Source organism: Pseudopipra pipra, chromosome 2, assembly GCF_036250125.1.
Source record: "Pseudopipra pipra isolate bDixPip1 chromosome 2, bDixPip1.hap1, whole genome shotgun sequence".
Lineage (NCBI taxonomy): Eukaryota > Metazoa > Chordata > Aves > Passeriformes > Pipridae > Pseudopipra > Pseudopipra pipra.
In genome coordinates this window covers 97464622-97489466 of record NC_087550.1, presented here as the reverse complement: position 1 = coordinate 97489466, position 24845 = coordinate 97464622, and positions in this window count along the sequence as shown.

The window sequence follows — 24845 nt, the reverse complement described above, 5'->3', positions numbered from 1 at the left end:
TCAGCATTTTTTAGAAAGAATAGGATAGCTATCGGGACAACCATAATTCTTTATGGACTTTAAAAACACATGACTGTATTGTGAAATTTTTACTATAAAATGCAACCTCACTTTTCCAAATTTGATTCAGCTTTAAATCTCCTAAGGTAGAAAGGTATAATATGTAAAACATCTCAAGAAATGCCTTGACAATGAATTTTCCGTTTGGGGTTTTTTTGTCTAAATAGGAATTTCAGAAATACCCTTACTCACAAGAATGCTGAGAACAGTGGTGACAATATAACCATCAACTTTGCCTCCCTAGAGAAAAACAAACCATAATTTTTTCAGTTCAGAGAAAGAAATAACAATGTATATGAAAAGGTCATCCTCATAGTGATCTCATGCAAGTGCTGGCATGAAAGCACTATGAAAATATTAATCCTTTTGCTGTTGCTTTTAATAGGATACTAACAAAAACTGAACAGTGTGACCAGGGGATGGGAGACAAAGACTACAAGGATAATTTCTTATTTTGCTTAAAAGCAAAAATCTCCCAAACCACTTCTTTATTTGTATTATAGTAGATGGTTATATCATAGTTGATGCGAAGAGGAAATATTTTGTTTAGCTCGTGTCCATAATGATATTTAAATGTTTCTCAGCATTATCAAATTCACATTATTGTATTCAAATTAATCACATTAGCATTTTTAAAAATTTTTAAAAACTATTTTTTTAAAATAGTTCATAATTCAACATAAGAAATGCTACGCATGTACTATGTATGTACTCAGGGGAAAAAAGGAGAGTATATGACCTTTGAGAGAAGAAGCAGGCAACTTGGAAGTACTACAAGGATATTGTGAGGTTATGCAGGAAGAAAATTAGAAGGGCCAAAGCCCAACTAGAACTTAGTCTGGCTACTGGTATAAAAGACAATAAAAAATGTTTCTATAAATACATCAGAAAAAGAGGAGGGTTAAGGAGAATCTCCATCCTTTATTGGATTCGGGGGGAAACATAGTGACAAAGGATGATGAAAAAGCTGAGGAAATTAATGCCTTCTTAGTCTTTAATAGTAAGACCAGTTGTTCTCCAGGTACTCAGCCCCCTGAGCTGGAAGACATGGATGGACACCAGAATGAAGCTCCCATAGTCCAGGAGGAAAGGATCAGGGACCTGTTATACTGCTTAGGCACACACAGGTCTGTGGGGCTGGATGGGATCTACCCAGAGGTACTGAAAAAGCTGACGTAACTGCCTAATGAGCCACTTTCCATTATTTACCAGGAATCCTGGTTGACTGGGGAGTTCTTAGTTGACTGTAGGTTAGCAAGTGTGACACCAACCCACAGGAAGGATCAAAAGGAGGATCCCAGGAACCAAGGGTCTGTCAACTTGACCTTGGTACCAAGAAAGGTCGTGGAGGAGACCATCTTGAGTGCCATCACACTGTATGTGAAGGACAGCCGGGGGATCAGGCACAGTCAGCATGGGTTCATGAAACATAAATCCTGGTTTACCAGCCTGATCCCATTCTATGGCAGGGTGATGGGCTTAGTAGATCACAGAATCACAGAATATGCTGAGTTAGAAGGGACCCACAAGCATCATTGAATCCAACTCCTGGCCCTGCATAGGACCATCCTCGTGAGTGACACAATGTGCCTGAGAGTATTGTCCAAATGCTTCTTGAACTCTGGCAGGCTTGGTGCTGTGACCACCCTGGGGAGCCTGTTCCAGTGCCCAACCACCCTCTGGGTGAAGAACGTTTTTCTAATATCCAACCTAAACCTTCTCTGACACAGCTTCAGGCCATTCCCTTGGGTTCTGTCACTGGTCACCTCAGAGAAGAGATCAGTGCCTGCCCCTTCTCTTCCCTTCATGAGGAAGTTGTAGACAGCAATGAGGTCTCCTCTCAGCCTCCTCTTCTCCAGGCTGAACAAACCAAGTGACTTCAGCTGCTCTTCATACAGCTTCCTCTCAAGGCCCTTCACCATCTTCCTTGCCCTCCTTTGGACCCTCTCTAAGCTTAATATCTTTCCTATATTGTGATGACCAAAACTGCACAGATTATTCAAGGTGAGGCTGCACCAGTGCATGAGGGAAAGGCTGTGGATGTCATTTACCTGGGCTTTAGTAAAGTGTTTGGGACTGTTTCCCACATCATTCCCCTGGAGAAGCTAGCAGCCCATGGCTTGGATAGGCATACTCTTTGCTGGGTAAATGACTGGCTGGGTGGCCAGGCCCAGAGAGTGGTGGTGAATGGAACTAAACCCAGTTGGTTGCTGTTCACAAGTGATGTTTCTCGGGGTTCAGTGTGGGGGCCAGTCCTGTTTAATATCTTCATTAATGATCTGGACAAGTGATCAGATCAAGTTTGCAGGGGATCAAGATTAGTCGGTTTGCAGACGACACCAAGCTGGGCAGGATGTTGATCTGCTCAAGGGCAGGAAGGTTCTATAGAGGGATATGGACAGGCTGAGTCAATGGATTGAGACCAGTTGTATGAGGTTCAACAAGGCTGAGTGCCAGGTGCTGCCCTTGAGTCACAACAATCCCATGCAACACTCGAGGCTTAGGGAAGAGTGTCTGGAAAGCTGCCTGGTGGTAAAGGACCTGGGAGTGCTGGCTGACAGCCAGCTGGACATGAGCTAGCGTGTGCCCAGGTGGCCAAGAAGGCCAATGGCATCCTGGTTTGTATCAGAAATAATGTGGCCATCAGGACCAGGGCAGCGATTATCCCCCTGTACTCAGATGCACTGGTGAGGCTGCACTTTGAATCCTGTGTTCAGTTTTGGGTCCCTTGCAACAAGAAAAATGTTGAGGCTCTGAAGAGCATCCAGAGAAGGGCAACAGAGCTGAGGAAGGATCTGGAGCACAAGTTTTATGAGGAGTGGCTGAGGGAGCTGGAGGTGTTTAGCCTGGAGAAAAGAAGGCTCAGGAGAGACCTTGCCACTCTCTACAACTGTCTGAATGGAGGTCATATCATGGTGGAGGTTGGCTTCTTCTCCCGGGTAATAAGAAATAGAACAAGACAAAACAGCCTTAAGTTTCACCAAGGGAGCTCTAGATTGTGTGTTAGGAAAAATTATGCACTGAAAGGGTTGTCAAGCACCAAAAACAACTGCCTACAGCAATGGTGGAGTCACCATCCCTGGAGGTATTTCAAAAACATACATAGACACTTAGGGACATGATTTCGTGGTGGACTTGGCAGTGCTGGTTAACTCAGCAGTCTTAAGGGTCTTTTCCAACCTAAGTGATTCTATGAGTATATGCATGCATTATATACATGTATGTTTTCACAATATTCCTATTTTTGCATAATTATTTTTTTAAGCAAGGAAGAAAAAAGCAATTATTTGACATTCCAAGTAAACATTTCCTTCCAGCTGATTTTGAGTGCTAAAGACATTGACTTGAAATAATGGAATAAATGTAGAGGGCAAAACAGATTGTCTAGCTAAATAGCTCTAGACTACTAGATCAAAATGACCTTTTGATATAAAAGATGCCTCCCTCCCCATCTCCCCCAGATCTGAAAGATTTTAAGAGAATAACCTCTACTAACCTCTTTGTGCTACAGTGACATTTCTCTTTTATTCCATCATGAATATATTATGTCCTTGAGTACGTACCTGCCTCATGTATTTTAATCTAATAGTGTAGCACAGATTTCCATAGAAAATGTCATTCTCCTCCAAAGGGCTATGGACTCAAAAATATTCAGCTGAGGGATTTTTCTTCTCATTTTGATGAAACAAAAAGTATTTCTTCTGGCCTCACTAGCAGAAACATAAAATGTAGCCTTCTCTAGTGGATCTTCTAAAATCTGCAGGTTTTCAGGTGCTTGAATTTGCAGTTTGAATATTCATAAATCCAAAACAGTTACAGGATCTTCATTGTTGGCAATTCCCTAAGTTGAGAGATCTGAGATCTGAAGCTGTGTGTTGGGAATCATGTAAGTTAGTCTGCACAGCCATGATGACCTGGGACCTTTGCTCTGTAGGAGCTTTAGCAGCTCACTGCTCTGGGTTTATTTCATTTTCTATGCTGTACAAGAAATGGCCTCAGATTACTCTCTTTCTTTACAGGTTTTTAATACTCATAATTGCAGTGTTTATTTGACAGTAAATCTCTGTACATTTGCTCTTGTTTATTATTCTCTTCTCTTACCAACATTATTTTGCTTATACTCTTAGAGCATTCTAGTGACAACACGACTACATTCACCCTTGCTGCCGAAACATACCTCTGATTTACCTAAATCTTGAGTCAAATCTCTACTAATTAGACAGTGCTTCAGTGATTAAAGTAATTATGTCAGCTCCTGATGTCACATTTCCTAAATAAACACACTCTTGTTTATCGTAATACTGTTCATTTTTTAAAAGTGAAGAAAGAGAAAAGAGGTCAGTGTTATCATCGAATTATATCACTGAAATAATACAGATTCACAATCAAATATAATTTATTTTAGTTATAGAGCTTGAGTTTATAGTGTCATGCCCATTAAGCATTTAATTCTTCAGTGTTTGCTTAAAAAGAGAGATTATATGGCCAAATTTGGCTGAAGATGTAGACACTGGAAGATGAAAAAAACCAAGCCTCTGTGAAAATCTTTTAATAATGTAACAAAGAAACCAGGATTTGAAGTTTTCTTAGGATAAACATTTACTTTTAGAATTTACAGAAAAAAATTAGCTAAGGCATGAAAAATTTAAAAAGTAATTTGATTGGAAAACCACAAGAAATTAGTTTTTCAATTTGCCCAAGTTTAGAGAAGTAAAAAAAATCTAAAAGAAATTATAATAGTATGTTGCAATTCAAAAAGATCTGGGACAATATGTTCTTCAATGCATGGAATGGATGCCTTTTGTTGGTAGTTCTTGCTGGCAGAATATCTTGTTAGTGGAACAGATGAGGTTACATGCTTTTCATAGAATCACAAATCACAGAATATGCCAAGTTGGAAGGGACCCACAAGGATCATCGAGTCCATTGAGTTTTATATACACACTACTTACCTTTAGTGATAGTGTGTACTTTCATGGTCCCTTTTTCCTTCACCACGTGTCTGCAGGTAAAGTCAGGCATTGGACCATACACTTGCCCATAATGTTTTGCATCCTTAACTTGGCCCATTTTATGCATTTGTGAAGACAGTAGTTAATGAATCAGCTTGAGAAGATGAGAGTTCTTCTCAATATATAGTTAATTCTTTTTGACCTGAAAATTAATGTAACTGATTCACTTAATCTCATGCCTGCTAAAGGTTTTGTACCTGTAAGTTTCCAGGCTTTTTTTGTGGGATGAGGAGGTACAGCTTACTCTGAGTTTAAAACATGCCATTCCTAAGGGGGGTGTTTTTGAGCTAAGCTATTGGAAGTATCACTCTTCCATAAAGACAGATGTCCTTCCTGTCACTTTTTAAATAGAGCAACTCATCGCTTCCTTGTGAGGGGAAGAGGAGGGGCAGGCACTGGTCTCTTCTCTGTGGTGACCAGTGACACAACCCAAGGGAATGGCCTGAAGTTGTGTCAGGGATGGTTTAAGTCTGATATTAGAAAAAGGTTCTTCACCCAGGGAGTGGTCGGGCACTGGAACAGGCTCCCCAGGGAAGTGGTCATAGCTCCAAGCCTGCCAGAGTTCAAGAAGCATTTGAATGATGCTCTCAAGCACATTATATGACTCCTGGGGATGGTCCTGTGCAGGGCCAGGAGTTGGATTCGATGATGCTTGTGGGTCCCTTTCAACTTGGCGTTGATTCTGTGATCTCTATCCTTCTCTTTACTTTGCAGGAACAATTATTTGAGAAGCAGAAGTCCAAATTATCACACATCCACTTATGGGATCCACTTTTTATTCAGCTGCTCTGTCTTGGCTTACATTAGCCGTATGTGAGATCTGCAACTTATTCATCAAGTGATTAGCACTAGCACTGTAACTAAGCTGACAAAAATTTTTGTGTGTATCAGATTTTTAAGCAATTAGAAGAATTGAAGTAAATGAGCCAACACACTTTGGAGGTTTACAGCAATATCCTCTTTGCGTGTCTTAGCATCAGAGCTCATTTTACTCTGCAAAAAGTGTTCAAGAAACACATTCTATTGCTAAGAATGAGACAAAGCACTCTGATGTGTTGATACAATATAAGAATGCCATACAGGATGTACAAACTTTTAATTTAAACAGCGCACACTGAGGGAGTCAGGGCACACTTATAAATTAGGTTTATAAAGTATTCATCAGATCCCTTTTGTGCATTGAACTGCTGCATATGCATTATACATTTACTTTCCTTTCTACATCTCTCTCTCTTGATCCTTCAGTACACAATTCATGCAAACTTTGTCTCAAGTTCAGTTAGAATCAGTGGGCAAATCTGGAGATTATAAGAAGTCTACAAACTATGTTTTCCTGTATGTCTGTGATTGCAATATATGTCATACATCCACTATGGTGCTGTTGCCATTTACACAACTATTAGCTGAGGATAAGGTCCTTCTGAGTTGACCTTACAAAGATCTGTGCAGACAAAATGAAAGGACTGAAAGATTGCAAATAACACAAATTTAAAATAATTACTGTTTTGGACTTATGACCATAAACTTAGAAACATAAAATACAAACAGAAGTGTATGCATTTTTTCTGACTTTTTTTGTTTTCCTTCTCATCTTCTCCTCTTATTTTTACTTCCTCCCTGGAAAGTGATTGGCAGATTTTACAATAAAGGACAAATAATCCTGAAGATTGTTCCTCCCACTCTGTTTCAGAGACCTTCTTTCTTTGACAGAGATTTTAAGGAGTCAAGGTAATTGATTCCACTCAAGAGATTCTAATCCAATTTAAGAAGAAAAATTGAGTGAAGTGTGGGAGTTGAAAGTGGAACAAAAAGGTTATCTTGCATATTGTGGGCAGGACTGAAACAAAAAAATAGTGACTTATGCTTACGGTTATGCTGATTTAATTTTCCAAAGAAATCTATTTTCTGATTCTTGTCAACAGCTCCAGTTTTAATATAATGTTTTATCCATACATATATCTCTAAAAAAAAAAAAAGGCAAAATTGCTGATTAGGAAAGCTACACTTAAAAAGTTATAAAATATATCCTATATATTCCAGTGTGTTGTCTCTAGAAATCGCTACTTCCTTGCATGTATGACACATGTATTCATCACAGGGGTGTGCATGTGTCAAGGAAACAAAAGCATCGCTATCTTAAGGGCAAGACGTAATATAGTTTTGATAACTGATAGCATTCATGAATACATTTCAGTTCAAGGGAAATTCAGAGAAGTGCAACCAAATGAAGTATTTCTTGCTTACAAAACAAATGCACAATGGTACTAAAAACTTTGCTGTTTAACAGAGGGTGAACGAAGGGACGGATCCCTCACTCCCAGCCTCTCAGACACTGGGGCGAATGGTGCAAGCCCCTGTGCCGGTGGCAGAGACCACGTTCTGCACACTCCGAGGTCCGATGGCGAAAAAGCATTTATTTCAAGTGACAGAGAGTTTTTAAGGGTTCTGGTGGAGGGCTTAGAAAGTGGGATGTGAGTGGGTAAAGGCTTGGGGGGAAGGGAGTGGCTTGGGGAATTGGCTAGCCAATGGGGGAAACGGGAGGATCAGAATCCAATAGAAACCCAGGGACTGGGGAGAGATGGGTGAGACGACCAATGGAGTTAAGACAGGGGCGGGGGCTGGCTCAGTGAAGAAGACAACATGGCACTGTCCAGTGAAACTGCATGGATGCCGCATGGGGGGAATAACAGAGCTTAAAGGGAAACCGTACAATAAAACCGCGAGTAAACCATGTTTCTAATTTGTCTGATTCTGGAGAGTTGCTGTCGTGATGATCTTGTTCCTAAAGGCGTTCTTTCCACGATCCATAGTCCGTGCGTTCTCCCACAGCTGTTACTACAAAAATCATGAAAGATAAATTCTCAGTGGAGATATAGAACATACTGTCTATAAAATAATGTATGGTCATGGACTGAATATTAACATCACAATCTGAGAAATAGGGGAAAATGATATAAGAATAAATAAGTATATATTTTACTAAACAATAAGGAAGAAAACCAACAGTTTTGCATTATTCCACAGGTCATAAAGCAAGTGTGAATCTAGTACAGGTTATCTCCATTAGTATTTAAAAGAAAACAAACCAAACCCAAACTCACCTGTAAACAAGTCAAAAGTAGCTGTTGTTCACTGTACACCTATGATTAGAGCTCTATTAGATGAAATTAATTACATGCTAACAAGAGACTGCCTTCCTGTTCTGAAGACATATGGGACATATCAGTCCTGCTTGTGTGTTCATATGGATGAGAGAAAGAGGGTGGTCATGACTCATTCTAACAGACAAAACCTATTCCCCGAATAAATGTCCAGACCCTAAAAATAACAAGGCAAACAAACAAAATGTGCAAAAACAAAAAAGGACAAAACATCTTACATAAATAAGGGAGATGAAAGAAGAGATACCCATCTGAGATATCAGTTAAATATAAAATAATGCATTGGTATGCAAGCAAGGAAAAGCTATCATTCAGAGCTTAATGTCTTATGCCATTAATATCATGCATGCATAAGTTGTCTCTTACAATATTGCTTCTAAAAATATCACATTTTTGTCCTCTACAATTTACAAAAAGAAATTCACTCCACAACCATTACCCACATCTCATTTCTGTGGTAGATTTTCAGTTGATATAAACCAATGCAACTTCATCTGTGCATGTGGAGCTTTTTTATATTAATTTAAGATTTTCATATTTTCCTTAGATATTATGTGGAATGTAGAACTCAGTGCAGTTAACAAAGTTATGGAACAAAAAATAATTTTAGTACTCATCCAAGTCCAAACAATATTAAAAAACAAATAAGCTTCCACAATCACAATATGCAAACACAAAATTGTGCAGTTGTATGACCATCCATGGAAAACGTCCTTCGTCATTTCGTTCTCTGGTATAACTCCCTTCAGGCGACATATTGCAATATCTATTTTTCATCCAACAGCACTCCTCAGTTCTTAGACTGGCCAGAGAATCATTAGTGGGGAGAAGAATTCATCTATCAGAGACATAATACAGTATTTATGTATCATGAATCCTTCATTAGTTTAGAAGACCCAAAATCCTCTAGGGACTTAAGCAAATCCAAAAGCTGTTCCTAAATGATAAAGCAAGTGCTTGAGTTTCTGGCCTACCTAGCTACCACAACAACAACAACAAATACAGTGAGACAACAGTTGGTTACATGGAACATATATTTACCTACTCACAAGCAGGGCTAGCACGCACCCAAATTTTGCACCTACAGTTTACAAGATGTGCTGCATTAGATGTCGGTGCAAATTGACCTAATACTACCAAGTCAGCATGTACAGAGGCTAGTTGTTTACTGTTGTAGGTTTTCGTGTGAGGACTAATGTATTGCAATGACTGAAAAATAGTGGTTTTGGTTTTTTTTAGATTAAGAGTACTAGTGGTCTTCATCTGTCTCTTGTTCTTCAGTAGTGCTTCAAGACATTTGAAAATAGCTCAGACAGTAAGAGAGAACGGAAGATGTGTATTGGTAGAGACAATATACTCACAGATCACAGCTTATACTTTTTTCTCCCTGCATTGATAGTAATTCTTATTTTGACTTTTTGGAGGCAACTACCATTTAGCAGCTCATTGGAAGATTGCCAAGCAATATTTCAGTTTGATTTATAGTTTTAGAAGCAATGCCTTAGAATACAAATCTGATTTGGCTCTCAGATTAAGAAAGCAGTACTGAGTGAAAATGTTAATTAGGCTCCTAGTGGCCACTAAACATAGCAGTCTTCAATTTCAAAGAGCAGCCCCTGATGTACCACAAGAAGCTGCACTATCTCACAGTGGTACTTTTCCTCTGAGATTTCCAGCAGCAAAATTGCAATTAGAAGATGGAAAAAAATATGTTACTCTCCTAATATTAATTTTTCATGTAAGCACTTGCTTTAGTTGCCATTGGAATGTTATATAATTGCATTTCGATGATGGGGTGTCTTATGTGATTATTGAGTAGGAAGAAGTCAACATTAAGTATTCAGGGGGCCTTTGGTAAATTTAAAGGAATTTTTCAAGCATTCTGCTTGGAAGAGAATCAAAATGGTTAGTAATGGTTTCAAAACCTAGTTATTGCACAGGTATAAGTAATACACAATCTACTTATAATACGTGATTTTTTCTTCTCCTGACAAAAAAATAAGTACCTCCTAATACTTCCGTCCAGTTTACAGGCCACTTGGGAGTGCTGTTTTCTTCACATTAGGGTGACTATACTGTGCCTTTTTGGCACGTAATTCATGCACTGAACTGCCCTGGGTAACATGCTGTGAATGTGGAACCATGATTGATTTGACAGATTTCAGAGTGCACCAAGGGATTTGGTATATGAATGCAACATCACCTTTTTAACAAAATGCCATGAAGACAGGGTCATGGAGTAACACTTCATAGGTAACATAAAGGACAGTCCCAAGACTCTGTTACTGGGGTAGAATTCCAAAAATATGGACCCAGCCTCAGGTTCTGCTGTGAGCATCCTTTTCGTTTGGTCTAAGTACTGAAAATTTGTGACTGCTAAATTCTGTGATGCTGAAAATATGCATTTATAGACAGGCAAGGATGTGTCCCTGCTTCTTCAACAGGAGGTATGGAAAACAAGACCACCAAAGATGAGAAAAGTTGAAGCAAAATTAAATTTGTGGTTCATTTTCTTAGTCACTGTAACTGTACTAATACAAGAAAACCTGGCCACGTCCTTTTCTGTGGTCCTGGTCCAGCACAGTCTGTGTGACTAAACTGTCATATTTCCTTGGGTTTTACTGTTTGCGTATTGAGAAATGTCTCCGGCTTGTACTGTCTTTTGAACTGAGGTCAGGCAGGGGTTATTTGGCACAAGTCACAGCCATGCCCAAGAACAAGCTAACCTCGATGGGAGACATGTTCTCATGCTTCTACTTCAGACTGTGCTATTGCTAGATTTAATTTACTAGTATAGTTGTAATGAACAATGAACTGTGGTGACAGTGAGGTTCACCAATACACTGTGTGATTGTACTTCTCAAGAAAGAACAAAATGTAGGAGCAGCAGAATTTCCTGTTTTTTCCTTTTTATGATTAGACCTTTAAGTCTCCTCATATCAGAGCAGATGTTGACATGCTGGGCCAGCTCCACCTGTTGCATCCTCTCAGCGGACCCTGCTTTTGGGCCAGGGAATGGGCTAGATGGCATCCAGATATCCTTATTAGCATGTGTTCTACAAATCTAAATAAACTACTGCTCCTGCCTAGGATAGCTTGAGTGGATCCTTAGTTCTCTGCAGAGTTGCATACCATGTGACAGGACATGGGAACCTGATAGCAACAAGGATCTTGGCCTCCTTGTTCTTTTGCACGTTCTTTCAATCACATGTAGGTTTCCATTGCCACTGTTTCTTAGTTACCCCACACACCAGACCTGCCAGACCCCCAGGTTAGAAGGAGATGATATGACTGAGCTGAATGAAAGCTTGCTTTTAAGGTGTGACTGTTCATTCACTGGCTTTCCATTGAAAGATCCCTTCCTCCCTGCCATTCCCTGAGGAAGTTTGGATGGAAAGTTATTGAGAGATGATCAGTATGCTGCCAATTTCTCAATTTGGCTTTTCTGACTGGAACAACGAATTTTGACTGCAAAGAGAATTGCAATGCCAGAATCAGCATTGCTTGTGTCACCAGCTTAATAAATAGAGCAAGGAAACCCTGGCACAGTGCACAGCACAGAACTGGAGCAAAGTGACTACTAGCTAATGTCTCTGTTTAGAGAAAACACTTTAAAGAGTTCTGGGTCTGTGGGTTTTTCCACTGACTTTATTCTAGATGCTGGAATTCCACGGATGATGTGTGCAAGATACCAATAGCTTTAGTGATAAAAATTGTGTAGATTTTTATGACGTTACTTTCTGACAGATCTACTCTGTCTGATAATTTCTTACAAGTGATGTTTGTTTTAAATGGCCTCTGTTATATCTGTTTATCCATGCCTTGCATTTATTTTAAGATATTATTTTGTAGAATTGTCCATATAGAATACGTGCTGTAGTCCAAGAAAGTTAGTGGGAAACAATGAAAATAAAATCAATTTCGAAAGATAAAAATGTCCATTTTTTAATATTCAGACAGTAAAACTGATGGTTACATGAAGTCCTAAATGTGTCTCTTGACTCTTCTTAAAATAGTATCCATATTCTCATTGTATATATATACTTTTAAATAAACAACTCTGAAGATTCCAGAGAACAAAATATATTTATTTTATTATTGCGTTGCTTTGAAATAATGTCTGTGGTGAGGGCAAACAGTTTTCCCCCTGAAATTATAAAATGGTAAAACCCCAGGGGGTGGTGACCCTTGAAGTTTTACCCAATGAACGCTTCCGCAAAATATAAACATATCACAAGCAGAACGGAAGAGAAGGTAGTTGAAGTTGTTGTTAGAGAAGTAGTCATGTTGTGAAAGCCATGAGGAGAAAGGGCAGGAGCCCCCCTGGGGGCTCTGGCCCCCCCAGCCCCTGGCAGGGGGGGCTACAGGGACATGGAACAGTGTAAAACTGGGCTAAGTACCTGTGGCTAGAAAGCTAAAGAAGTTTTCTCCACCGTGAGTGAACAGAGACTGAGCAGGAGCAGCGTCCAGAGAGCAGTGGCAGAGAGCCAGAAGAGATAAGGAGCAGCAAACAGCATGCAGCCAAGGAAGACACAGAGTTGTCTGAAGGAACGAGAGCCAGCAGCAGAGAGAGCAGAGTTAAGCTCTACAGAGAGAAAGTTTGGGTAAGAACTGAAACCAAAAACCCCCCAAACTCCTTGGAGACCCCTCACCTCCTAGAAGGGAGGGGTGAAGTGCAACATGCACTACAGAGAGGAGCTGAGAAGCTCAAAGTGTCCTGGAAAGCTGGACCGGGATGGAGAAAGAATGCCGAGGGGGTGACCTTGGCCCCCCGTCGCCGCTGCTGCTAAGCTAAGCTAGCAGCCTGAGATCAGAGCCCAAGAGCTCTGTAGGGAACTTGAATCCCCTGAAGATAAGGACTGTCACAAAAGACCCCTGTGCTTCGTGATATGACGTGGTGAAGCGCCCTTGTCCTGGGAAATGCAGCCCATGGAAGAGAAGACCCTCACTTGGAGATGATGGGCCGAGGGGCTTGGATACCCCCTCGTGTGTACTGGCAGAGATCCAGCTACAACTGCTGCATGGAAGAGCGAAACAGAGAGACTGCCTCCCTAGAGAGACTGCTGCTCTGAGAGTGGAAAGGGATCTTTCCCTTCTTCCCTTCTGGACTTTTATTTGGAGGGGAGAAAAGATTTGATCCATTGTAAATACTTATGTCATGGTAGAGATAGCTAAGATTGTATATAACGTATTGTAGTATTTATTTGTACAGTCATTATAATATATTCCCTTTCCCCCCATTTTGAGTCTTGTGTGGTGTCTGGAAGCCCATCTCACACTGGGTTGAGATGTGGGAGGGGGCTTGGACTAGGGAATTGGATTTTGGGGCTCTCAAACCATGACAATGTCCTAAAAGTACCAAAAGAGAAAAAAAGAAGAAACAAACAACAAACCAACAGCACCACTACAAGACAGTTACATTGTACAGTTCTCTGAATATATGAAGAAATCTTCAGTGTTTCACTTATTTTATGACTGACACATTTAAATGCACATTGTCAGGTAAGAAAAATATTTGGAACTTTGCCATATTAGCAGCATCTAAAAGATACTAGCAAGAATGATGTATATCATGTAAAAAAAGAAGATTATGTACTCTAAATATTTCCATTTATTTGTTTCTTTTGCTGCCTTCCAAGTTTTAAATTTCACTTTTGACAAAGTGACTGAAATCCTGGAAATAAATAATTTCACTTCCATGCAAAATATGACTTGGCTGCAGTAGTAGCAGGGTTCAGTGCACTATACCAGTATATTTTACAAGCAGAAAACTGCAAATTACAAACCTAAGATTTTAGAAGGTTGTAATTAGTTTTATTATCTCAGAATAAAATATATTCACAAAGTATTCACAATTTCAATTATTTATATTGAAAAAAACAACCACTTGGAAAGTGACCTTTTTTGTTGTTGTTTTTTACAGAGATTGTATTTCTGCATTCAAATATGATTCAATATTTGCTACCTGCAATCCTAGAAGTATCCCTACTGGATCCTTTTTTTTTTTTTTTTTATGAGTGAAGGAAAAATGTGTAAGGTTTGTACTATAAATTAAACTTAAAAATTGAATATTAAATTCTAAATTCATTGTATTGTTGTGCTATGTAAGCTGATATTTTTGAACAATGGAGATGATTTTTTGGTTCTCTTGGGAAAGACAGATAATTAACTGTAAAAAAAAATCCTAGAAAATTACCTTAGCTATCTTCATAGTCCAGAGACTCACCATAGAACACAGGGACCTTCTTCCGAAATTCAGTTATTTGAAATGCATAGATATATTGATCAACACCATTTATTAATGATATCTGCTTTTCATCATTTGTTTATGTAATGTAATAGATGTGTATTGTGAATTCACAGAGAACTAGCAGTGCTTGCTGCTTCTTTGGTCATTCAAAATATTTGTAATGTGAGGAAGCCCTTAAATGTCAGATTATGAAATACTTATGGCAAAAAATGTATCAGCAATGGGCATCGAATTAACCCTTTTGCTAACAAAAACATGAAGGAGGCTGAGATGGACTCAAAAAAAAAATAAAAAGGGTTGGTTTGTTTGTCAGGGAAGAAACTTTCTGACAAATCAATTTAGAAGGAATGTGCATAACTAATACCTACAGTATTAGTCAATTGAAGTAGTTTGCAATGTTCAAGCATACCCTTGAATCTGTGGGTGAATAAACATCAAATTATTACTCTATTTTGTTAAGTCCTCATCTATGTTTCTAAATCACATGTTGTAATATGATTTTCCCCATGGCTGCATTCTTCTCTTAATCAAATCTGACTTTTCCTAGGATATTCTGTCTTTCCTCATGTGCCTAAAAACTTCAGAAGCCAGATGCGAGTTACATTTTTAAGCAGTATCCCATACTGTAAAGATCTCAAATCTCAAAGAGGTGATGGTAGAACATCCACTTCCTACTGGACTAAGAATTCATATTTTTGAAAAATTTAACTGCACCTTCCCCGTGTGGCTTTGGAGGATGTAAGACTGACATGCAGAAATTGATATTTTTATTTAATGAAGATGCTTGGATTGGAGCAAATTATCTTTTAACAGCTATAATTTCTTGGCTTTGTTGTTTTTTAAAAGTATTTAAATACCATTTTACTGGTAAAATTTTAAACAACTGTGTAACTTTTGCTTTATATACATATGGGAAAAAATAGTTCTTATTTCCCTTCCTTCTGCCAGAAGATAGTTCAACTTTCCTCTCTTGTCAGCTACTAGTGGAATGAAAAAAATAACAGACAAAATAAGATTTTCTCCATGTAAATGAACAGATGTTGTTCTTAAAATTATTATGAAGTTTTGCATTTCTCATTGAAAAAGAAAATTGTTGGGAAAATTAATTAAAATGAAAAGGAAATATTGTCACAGACTTCTAAAACAGAACAAACCAGTGGAAAATCACATTAAAATTCTGGTTAGAGAATGCCTAGGGGAAGAGAGAGATTCTGAGAAATGTTTGAGAAATCAGTCTTCACCCTGCAGGGTATCTAAGGAAGGCACAGTGCTCAACTTCTGTGATTTACAAGCTCACTCTGGGGAACAAACAGGGTTATAATGAAAGATGACTTACTAATAATATTTAATTGAAGTTCAGACAGTTACTCTTTTCTCTGAATATAGGTAACAAGTTAAATGAGAAGGAATGAAGATTCATCACTAAAAAAATACTTCCCCTTTCACTATGACAATTTAAAAATAACCCAAAACATTGAGGTCAGCTATTTTTTCAGCTCTGCTTTTTTTTTTTTTTTTATTTTTTTATTTTTTAATCTTCTCACCTTCAAGTATTTTGGAACAAGATTTTCCCTTCCTGCTCCTTTTGTATTCTTGGAATATTTCCTAAAGAACTTTTCTCTCCTACTCTCACGCTAATTAATACATGACAGAGCACTATACTGTGCTGTGTAGATGCACATTAGTGCTACTAACATTCTGCTTCTTCCCTCAGTAATTAGCATGAGAGGATGAAAGGAGACTAATCACTAATTCACTAATGAATGCTCATACAGCACTTTGAACGTGTAAGGCCCTATAGAAGGATGAAGTGGAAAGTTTCAGGTTCTTTCCCTCAAGGTTTATGTCCATGTTTTGCTGGCTTCATCTTTTCTCCTATGGCTAAAACCGTTCATTTACATTTTTGATTTCAGTGATGTTAAGTGATAAAATTAAAAGACTGAGAATATAAAAGGATTACAGTTTGTATTCAGAGGAAACACCTGTATGAAAAATCAACAGTGTGACTGATTTATGTAGGTTTAGATTAGTTATTAGAAAGAAATTCTTTACTGTGGGGGTGGTGAGGCACTGGAACAGGTAGCCCAGAGAAGTTGTGGATTCCCGACTCCTGGAAGTGCTCAAGGCTGGGTTGGAGGAATCTCTGAGCAACCTAGTCTGGTGGAAGGTGTCCCAGTCCATGGCAGGGGGAGTTGGAATTAGACAATCTTTAAGGTCTTTTCCAACCCAGGCCATTCTATGATTCTAAAAACTCAGCTTGTACAGATGAAATCTGTGCTCCTTTGCAGATACTCGTGTACATTTTTCTAAGACTTGTTTAAATGTGATTGGTAAAAGTGCAAGTTATTTTGCAGTAAATTATTTTTTAAAAGTTTGAAAGCAATTAGGATTTCTTACTGCTCAACTAAAGAGTGCTGAGCATTTTCTGGTGTAAAAAATACTCAATCTTGATGGATCTTAAAAAATAGGTACAGTTCCTTACGATTTAATAGTTGTGACACAATGAAAGATGGATCTATGATAGGACAGAAACCCAAACAAGTGGTTTTCTGTCTGAGAAGAAAATGTCTCAGAAACAGTTTTTCAAGAAAAAGTAGTTGAATAAATCAGTTCAGTGGTTTTTGTTTCTGTGCATTTTTATTGCAAAATATGAAATTTAAGTATTTTAGCAGTATGCGCCTGTCAAAAAAAAAAAAAACTCAAAATAGATAATTGTGTTTTATTTTCAGTATTGTTTCACTAACTTCTCTGAACTTCTGTGATGTTCTCAGTGGTGTCCTACATGACATAAGTATTCTGCCATATTGACATCCTGAATTTCCAAATACAGAGTTTTCTGTTCCTGAATGAAAAAAAAGCCATTATTTTTTACCTAATAGCACATTTATGTAATTTCTCAGTCTCACGGAATTCAGTTCAAAAGCTCCTCTGAACAATCAACAGAAGTAAGCTCTTAGAATATCCAGATAATCAGGATGCCTTAGACTATCTCCATCATTTTTGAAGCAAGAAAACAAAAATTGAATACAATATTCCACATGAGATTTTGGCAACAGGAGAAAGGAGAATTGACATGGACTTTGCAATGTACAGCTGAAGTGTTTCAGTTATTTTTTCTGGTTTGGATAGCTTGGGGAAAAAAACAAAAGTTCTTATATCCATAGAAGACGCTAACTTTCTTCTCTGTATTTGTGTGCTTCCTTTTGAGAGAATATGTACTTTCTTTTCATTTCTTTTCAATTTTTTACTTTGCAATTTTTGTAATGCTGACTTCCATAACCCTCGTATTTAGCAATATTACCTTGGTATTTCCTCTTTCTTTCATTTCATTGACTAGACTTCCTTTCCGAAATACTCTTTCCTATCTAAAGGAATTTCACTAGAAATATGAGATGATTATAACATCACCACTATGGCATTCTCATGAGAGCCATTTCTTACTCAGATTTTACAATTTTTTTATTGTTTCCCCTGAATTTATGATTATTTATGATTATTTATTTCAGGTTTTACCTTCTGACATTCATTCCACCTATCTTCTCATTCATCAGCCTAGTTTTATGCAATTAATAGTAACAACATCAGTTATAATGTAGGTCTTCTGGAAAAAGCCAGCCTTATATATGTTGGAAGAGTAGATTGCAAACATTTTCATTACCTTTATATTATAAATACATTGGAATCTGGTAAAACAACACTGTGATCTCAATAGGAATTATAAGTGTTAGTAAAGCAGCTAATCTTTTTTTTTCTTTGATTCATAGAAAAAAAAAGTGGCAGCAATAACTTTTCTTGGACAAAATAATAATAGCTCTTATTCTTAACTAGCAAGATCAGCTGAGTTATTATATGACTAAGCTGATAGAGGCACTTTATTTCTAAATTTCTATTTGGTGCAAAATTTACAGGTGGATATGACATGCTCTTTTCCTGTATTCACAAAGATCTGCTCTTATGCTTTATCTCAGGGGATCTTTCTAAGTCATTGTCTTTGTCTCGACCCTTGCACTTGTGAAAAACTCTGTGGGGTTTTTTGCTGAAGCTGGATCATTTTGGTCCTTTCGTTATGGAAGGCTCAGTTTCTTCTTTGTCTGCAGTTTCTTCCTGTGTCTCCAATAGCTTTATCATGACCCATGGTTTAAGTAAGAATTGCACGTAGTTCTAAAGTTTCTTTATTTCCTTCTTGGGTATGTCCTTCAGATTTTTTTGATACCCATCTGATTACATGATGTTCTGGCTATATAATTCCTCCTCAGATTTTGTTTCCAAAGCTGTTATCTTTTGTTCTGTAGTTTTCATGGGATTTCAAATTATTTTTCTAAAGCTTTTTCACACAATCCTACCTTGTCTTTACATGAAGATTCTAATTAATGAGTCTAATATATTAGCAACTAGTATTTTTTCCCCTATTTCTACAATTTATCTTTATCATCTGAATGATTTATTTTAATAATTTTATTTAGAATCTTTCTGTATATTAGTGATTACATGTAACCAATCTAGCAGAAACCTCGTTTAACATTATTGCTGTGTCAAGAATAGATAAGCAAGATAGAAAGAATATTTTATGAGCTTAATAGCTCCCAGATTGTTTGATAAACTGGATGTGATATTTTGAACATGAAAAATTATCATGGGATTGTGGAAAAAAACAACATTAAGCAGAAAAGTAAATTTTTTCTGTAAAAGACCAAACTTCCTAAACAGAAATGCAAAAAATTGGGGAAAAAAATAGCCAAAACAAAACCAAACAGCCCTCACCTCAAAAGATTATTTATTTCCTTGTTTTGAGATAATTCAAGTATAGCCAGGCTGTCCCTGACAGAAACTTGTGTGACTTCTTGTGACTTCTTGTAAATTAAGCTGCATGCTTAATGCACTGCACTCATGCAACACGATGAACAATTGATCATGCTCTCTAATAGCAATCTTTTATATTGGAAAATTCAGTCACAGTCTTTTCTAGTCAGAGGCACATCCCTTTAACTTGTCTCAACATTCAAATTTTCTAAATTTTTTAGTGATTTTGATGGTGTTATTTTCATTGCAAATTTTTCTTAAGTGCCATTGTGAAATCAGTGTTTTATACTGAGCAAAGCCTTTCCCATTGCTACTAGTGGTTTTTAGCTACCTCTTAGTGCAATCTTCTTCTCCTTTTTCTTTCTATCTAGCAAGTACTCTCCATTTGGTATTATCATTAGTATCAAGACTTTAAAACTTATGATCATGGCAGACTGCAGAGATAATTTTGAACTCTGAGACTGTCTTCCAAAGGGCCTGAGTCCTCCTCCTGACCAATGTAATTTTATCATTTTTCTCATCATTTTATTCCACTATCCTGGTTATTAATGAAAATACTGAGCATTACCAGACTTAGAAAAGAAAGTATATCCATAGTCCTGCAATAGATTCTGCTCTGCCACTTGACTACCAATATGTACTAATTTTAGTAGATGCCATGTTTGCTCTTAGCCAATTTAATCTATTTTCTCCCTTGCTTATGATAATAATAATAATAATAATAATAATAATAATAATAATAATAATAATATGACTGCTTGCTTTAAGTTTTTCTTAGACCACATTTTATCATGCAGTATTCTCACTGCCATAAACAAAAGCCAGTTGTCTTGGTTTTGGCAGGCATAGTTTTTTTGGAGGGAAGTGGTATCTCAGACTACTTACTAAAATGATGTGTTGTTGGATGGGGAGATGTCACTCCCATCTTCCATTTTGATTTTCCTGAGAAGAGCTATCTTCTATATGATATGCCTCTGCAAGTGGCTCAATAACTTCCTGCATCCTGCTTGATATGTAAGCAGAAACTGGATATCACTGAGGCTCCTTAGGACCTTCCCAGTGTTAGCCAGCGAAAGAGAAACAAACGTACATGTATTGAGGAATTTCGTAATGATTTCTCCGAGACTTCTGGCAGATTCATACAAAATTTATAAATGAACATTGTCTGTAGGAACATGATAGATCCATAAAAGGACTTCTGAAGTAATTTCTGAGGTAGATATCCTTCCTATACTATGAATACTAGTCTAAGTTCCCATTCCATTAAGCAGGTAAAGTAAGTTCAGATCACTCAGGCATCCTTCTGATTAGTTTTGCCCTTGTTTTTAAAAGGTTTGTCTCATCATGTTCTGGATGAGATGTTGCTTTATTTTTGTAGAAAGCTTCAACCTAGGCAGTGTCTTTTATCACAGTTTCTGACATACCAAACAACTCTACGAAAATAGAACAGAAGCTGGCTTTCAAGTGATAGTACATAAAATGTGTTTTCATATCAGATCATGGCTAGAGGTAACATTTAAAGATGTCCCTTTTTTCAGTCAGCTCCAGACAGTTTTCAAATGCATTCGAAGATGTACCTTGTTCTGGATAAACATTTTTTTATGGCTGCATTTAAATTAGTCACCTGGGTCAAACTCTTTTACAAGAATAAATATAGATACAGTTGCTGACTCCAGTGGTAATAAGTGACTTGCATGTCTTGAGAATACAGTGAATTAGATGTTACTTAGAAAACCTAAAGAAAGGGAGAAAGTAAAATAATGGAGACCATAAAAACATATAAACCAAATATCTAGAGATCCATTTACTGCCACTGAAAAAGGGATGTGAAGTATGATCAGATTAGAGAAGGTATCATTTGGCAGACACTGTGTGGGAGCATAAATAACCATAAAAAATGCAGAGTAATACTGAATCATCCTACCTGTGGTTAGCAACCCAACATGGAAGAAAGACCAGGATATGATGGGCTCTGGTACATTATTCAGATTATATTCAAATATGTTTATTTGTCATAATTTATGAAGACTGCTGACTGGTCTGGTGCCTCGCTGAGCTCAGCACAGAGCTGACGAGGAGTTAATTGAAACTAAATCCAAAGAAGAAAGAGGTTATGCCTGCAGGCAGAATAAACCCCCTAGGGAGATTTCCATCATATTTGCTTCTTCATTTGAAGATATATCGCACAAATCATCAAAACAGCCTTTGGTTTCTAGACTCCCCTGTGAACTTGGACTTAAAAATAGAAACCTATACACGAACACCAGGACTAAGAGACGACTCCTCACTTTTTGTTTGGTGATGAAATGACCTTAATCATGTATACCTTCCTTATCTCATGAATTAATTATCATGATGAAGCTTACTGAAGCCTGAACACAATAAGTACCTACACCCACGGTTCTGCTCTTGGCAATTGCTCCTTATAGAAAGAACACTGAGTCACATTTAATGTTTCATCTAGTGTTTTCCAGTCATTGACTGAGCAGGGCCAGAGTTACTCTGACCTTCAGAATTTAACTATCTAACTTTGTGAGAAAGGAGGTAAGTCATCACATTTTTAGAGATTAGAATAAATTAATGGAATTCACTGCTTGGAGAAACAGAGAAAGACCATAATATTCACCACTTTCTATTCCAAATGCAAAACCCAGTACTTTGAGGTTTCCTATGATAAAAAAAGTTGAAGCTATATAAATATTTAAGTAAAATTGACCTAAAAATACCAGATTTTATGAATGTTAATTTAATACAGGAAAATAATGGATTTTTTTCCTTTGGAAAGAAGAATGATGACTACTGGCAATATAAGTTAGGTTTGTTTTAAAAATGTTCAGGAAGACCTAGAAAAGAATGAAAGAGAAAAAAAGGCCAGTTCAGGTTTGTTCCAAACTTTGTTCCTTTAACTTACGTAAAAGTCAATTGTTTTTGACACTTTTAAATTTTTTTTTCTCCCTAGGCATTTCTAGCAAAAGCAAAACTTTAGGTCTACATGGTTAAGTTTTAAGGCTATAGATCCTATGCAACACTGGAAATATGGAGCTGATCTCCCTTTCCACTTCTAACCTAGTTGTTATTCTTGCTAAAATGGGATATTGGAGATCCAGTACAAAGCTTCCCTTTCTGTCTCATCTTTGAAGCCTTTTTCTTCCTTACGCAGCTGTACGAGATACTGAGCTGTTTGCATAATATGTTGAAACTGATTTACTTCATATAAAATTATTTATAGACAAATGTTAAAAGAAATTATTAAGACAGTGAGGAAAATTGGTCAAAAGACCTATTTTGAATTAGGGAAGTGGAGAAGATGAGACTAGATTGCTTAATTAGGTTTCCTAGGGATACTTCTGTTCATCAAAGTAATTCCACTTCCACATGAATGAAAAACAATATTTTGCAAGTACAAGAATTAACCATTTCAGTGTTTCATTTCTTACCCTTTTATCTTTTAGTAATCCAAAACTATTGCTTGCATTCTTCACAATCAGCTGAATGTTGTGGTTTGGTTTTGTTTGGCTTGGGTTTTTCTAATCGGTGTCCCAGTATAAGCTCTGTCAACACCTAATTCACTGATGAATATACTCAAAGGGCTTCAGAGTCTCGGTTCTACTGGTTCTTCAGAAAGATCTCCAATGTTGCTGAGGTGAAGACTTCCAAAATGCTATGTGAACCACTGTTTTCTCATGTGGAAGAGGTAAGTGAGCAATCCTAGTATCATGATCTCAAGATCAGAAAAAGACAAGCAAGATTCATAGATTATTTGGATGCAGGACTTGAAGTTTGCTCATTATAGTAAACTGGGAGGAGCGGTTGACTCCCTGGAAAGCAGGGAGGCCCTGCAGAGAGATCTCAACAAATTAGAGGACTGGACAATCACCAATCACAGAGAATCATAGAATCATAGATGAATGAAGTTCAACAAAGACAAGTGCCAGATTCTGCACCTGGGATGGGGCAACCCCAGATCATAGAATCATAGAATCATAGAATAGATTGGGTTGGAAATGTGAATACAGACTGGGGAATGAGATGCTGGAAAGCAGTGTCACGGAAAGGGACCTGGGGGTTCTGGTCACTGGCAAGTTGGATATGAGTCAGCAGTGCCCTGGCAGCCAGAAGGGCCAACCATGTCCTGGGGGGCATCAGGCAAAGCATCGCCAGCTGATTGAGGGAGGGGATCGTCCCGCTCTGCTCTGCACTGGAGTGGCCTCACCTGGAATAATTTGTGCAGTTTTGGGCACCACAATAAAAGAAAAATATTAAGCTGTTAGATAGTGCCCAAAGGAGGGCAAGAAAGATGGTGAAGGGCCTTAAGGGGAAGCCATATGAGGTGACTGTTCAGCTTGGAGAAGAGGAGACTGAGGGGAGACCTCATCACAGTCTACAACTTCCTCATGAGAGGAAGAGAAGGGGCAGGCACTGATCTCTTCTCTGTGGTGACCAGTGACAGGATCTGAGGGAATGGCCTGAAGTTGTGTCAGAGGAGGTTTAGGTTGGATATTAGAAAAAGGTTCTTCACCCAGAGGGTGGTTGGGCACTGGAACAGGCTCCTCAGGGAAATGGTCACAGCACCAATCCTGACAGAGTTCAAGAAACATTTGGACTAAACTCTCAGGCATGTGGTGTGACTCTTGGGCATGATCCTGTGCAGGGCCAGGCATAGGACTTTGATTATCCTTGTGGATCCTTTCCAACTTGCCATATGCTGTGATTCTATGATTCTGTGATTCTGTGATTCTGCTTCTCTCATTTTTCAGCCATCTTTCTTCTGTGAAAAAATGAAGACCATAATGAATAAATAGTCAGTTTTTCTTAAAAAGCATTGTCCAGATGGTTATGTATCCTGATTTAGAGGCTCCAGAAACCTAAAATAGCTATAAGTAGGTTTGAATTTTATTTATTGCCTGTCTGGCCCCAAAGCAGAGTTATTAAGGAAGGAATATCTCACAAGACCATCCATGTACTTTCTCACATATCACATGAGGCCATAAGGGAACAGAGGAAAGCTTGCGGTCATATTTTCACCAACAACTTTATAGAAACCCGAGGAAGTTAATGGACAAGGGAAGAACTGTCGATTTCCCAGATGGAAAGAAAGTTTAACTTGAAAGGTGGCAAAAAAAAAAAAGCTTTTAACTTTATCCTCACTGGAGTCTGTAGAAGTCTTGAATATACTTGTGAGCAAAACCCTGCTCTTGCTCCCAGAAACAGAAGAGACCTGTGGGAAACATGCCTGGGACATGAAGGGGGCAGTGCTCACTTCAACCATAAATAGTCAATTAATACTCTTGGCAGCAATGTAGCAGTTGTTCCCTCTTGTTAGCCTTTTAAACCAGCCTTTGGACAGAAAACAAAACAAAGCAAAAAATTCTGATCCATTGCTAGAGATCAAAATTCCAGCTTTTTAGGAAAGGAGAATGCCCTCATATGGCAACAGCATTGAATGTCGTCAGCTTCAGGATGCAGTTTTGTTAATGCAATTTGTATATAGTAGTTATTGTTGTAAAGGTTAACCAGGCCCCCTTTAACCTCTCTCTACCTACTGAAAGACTGGTGTTCAGA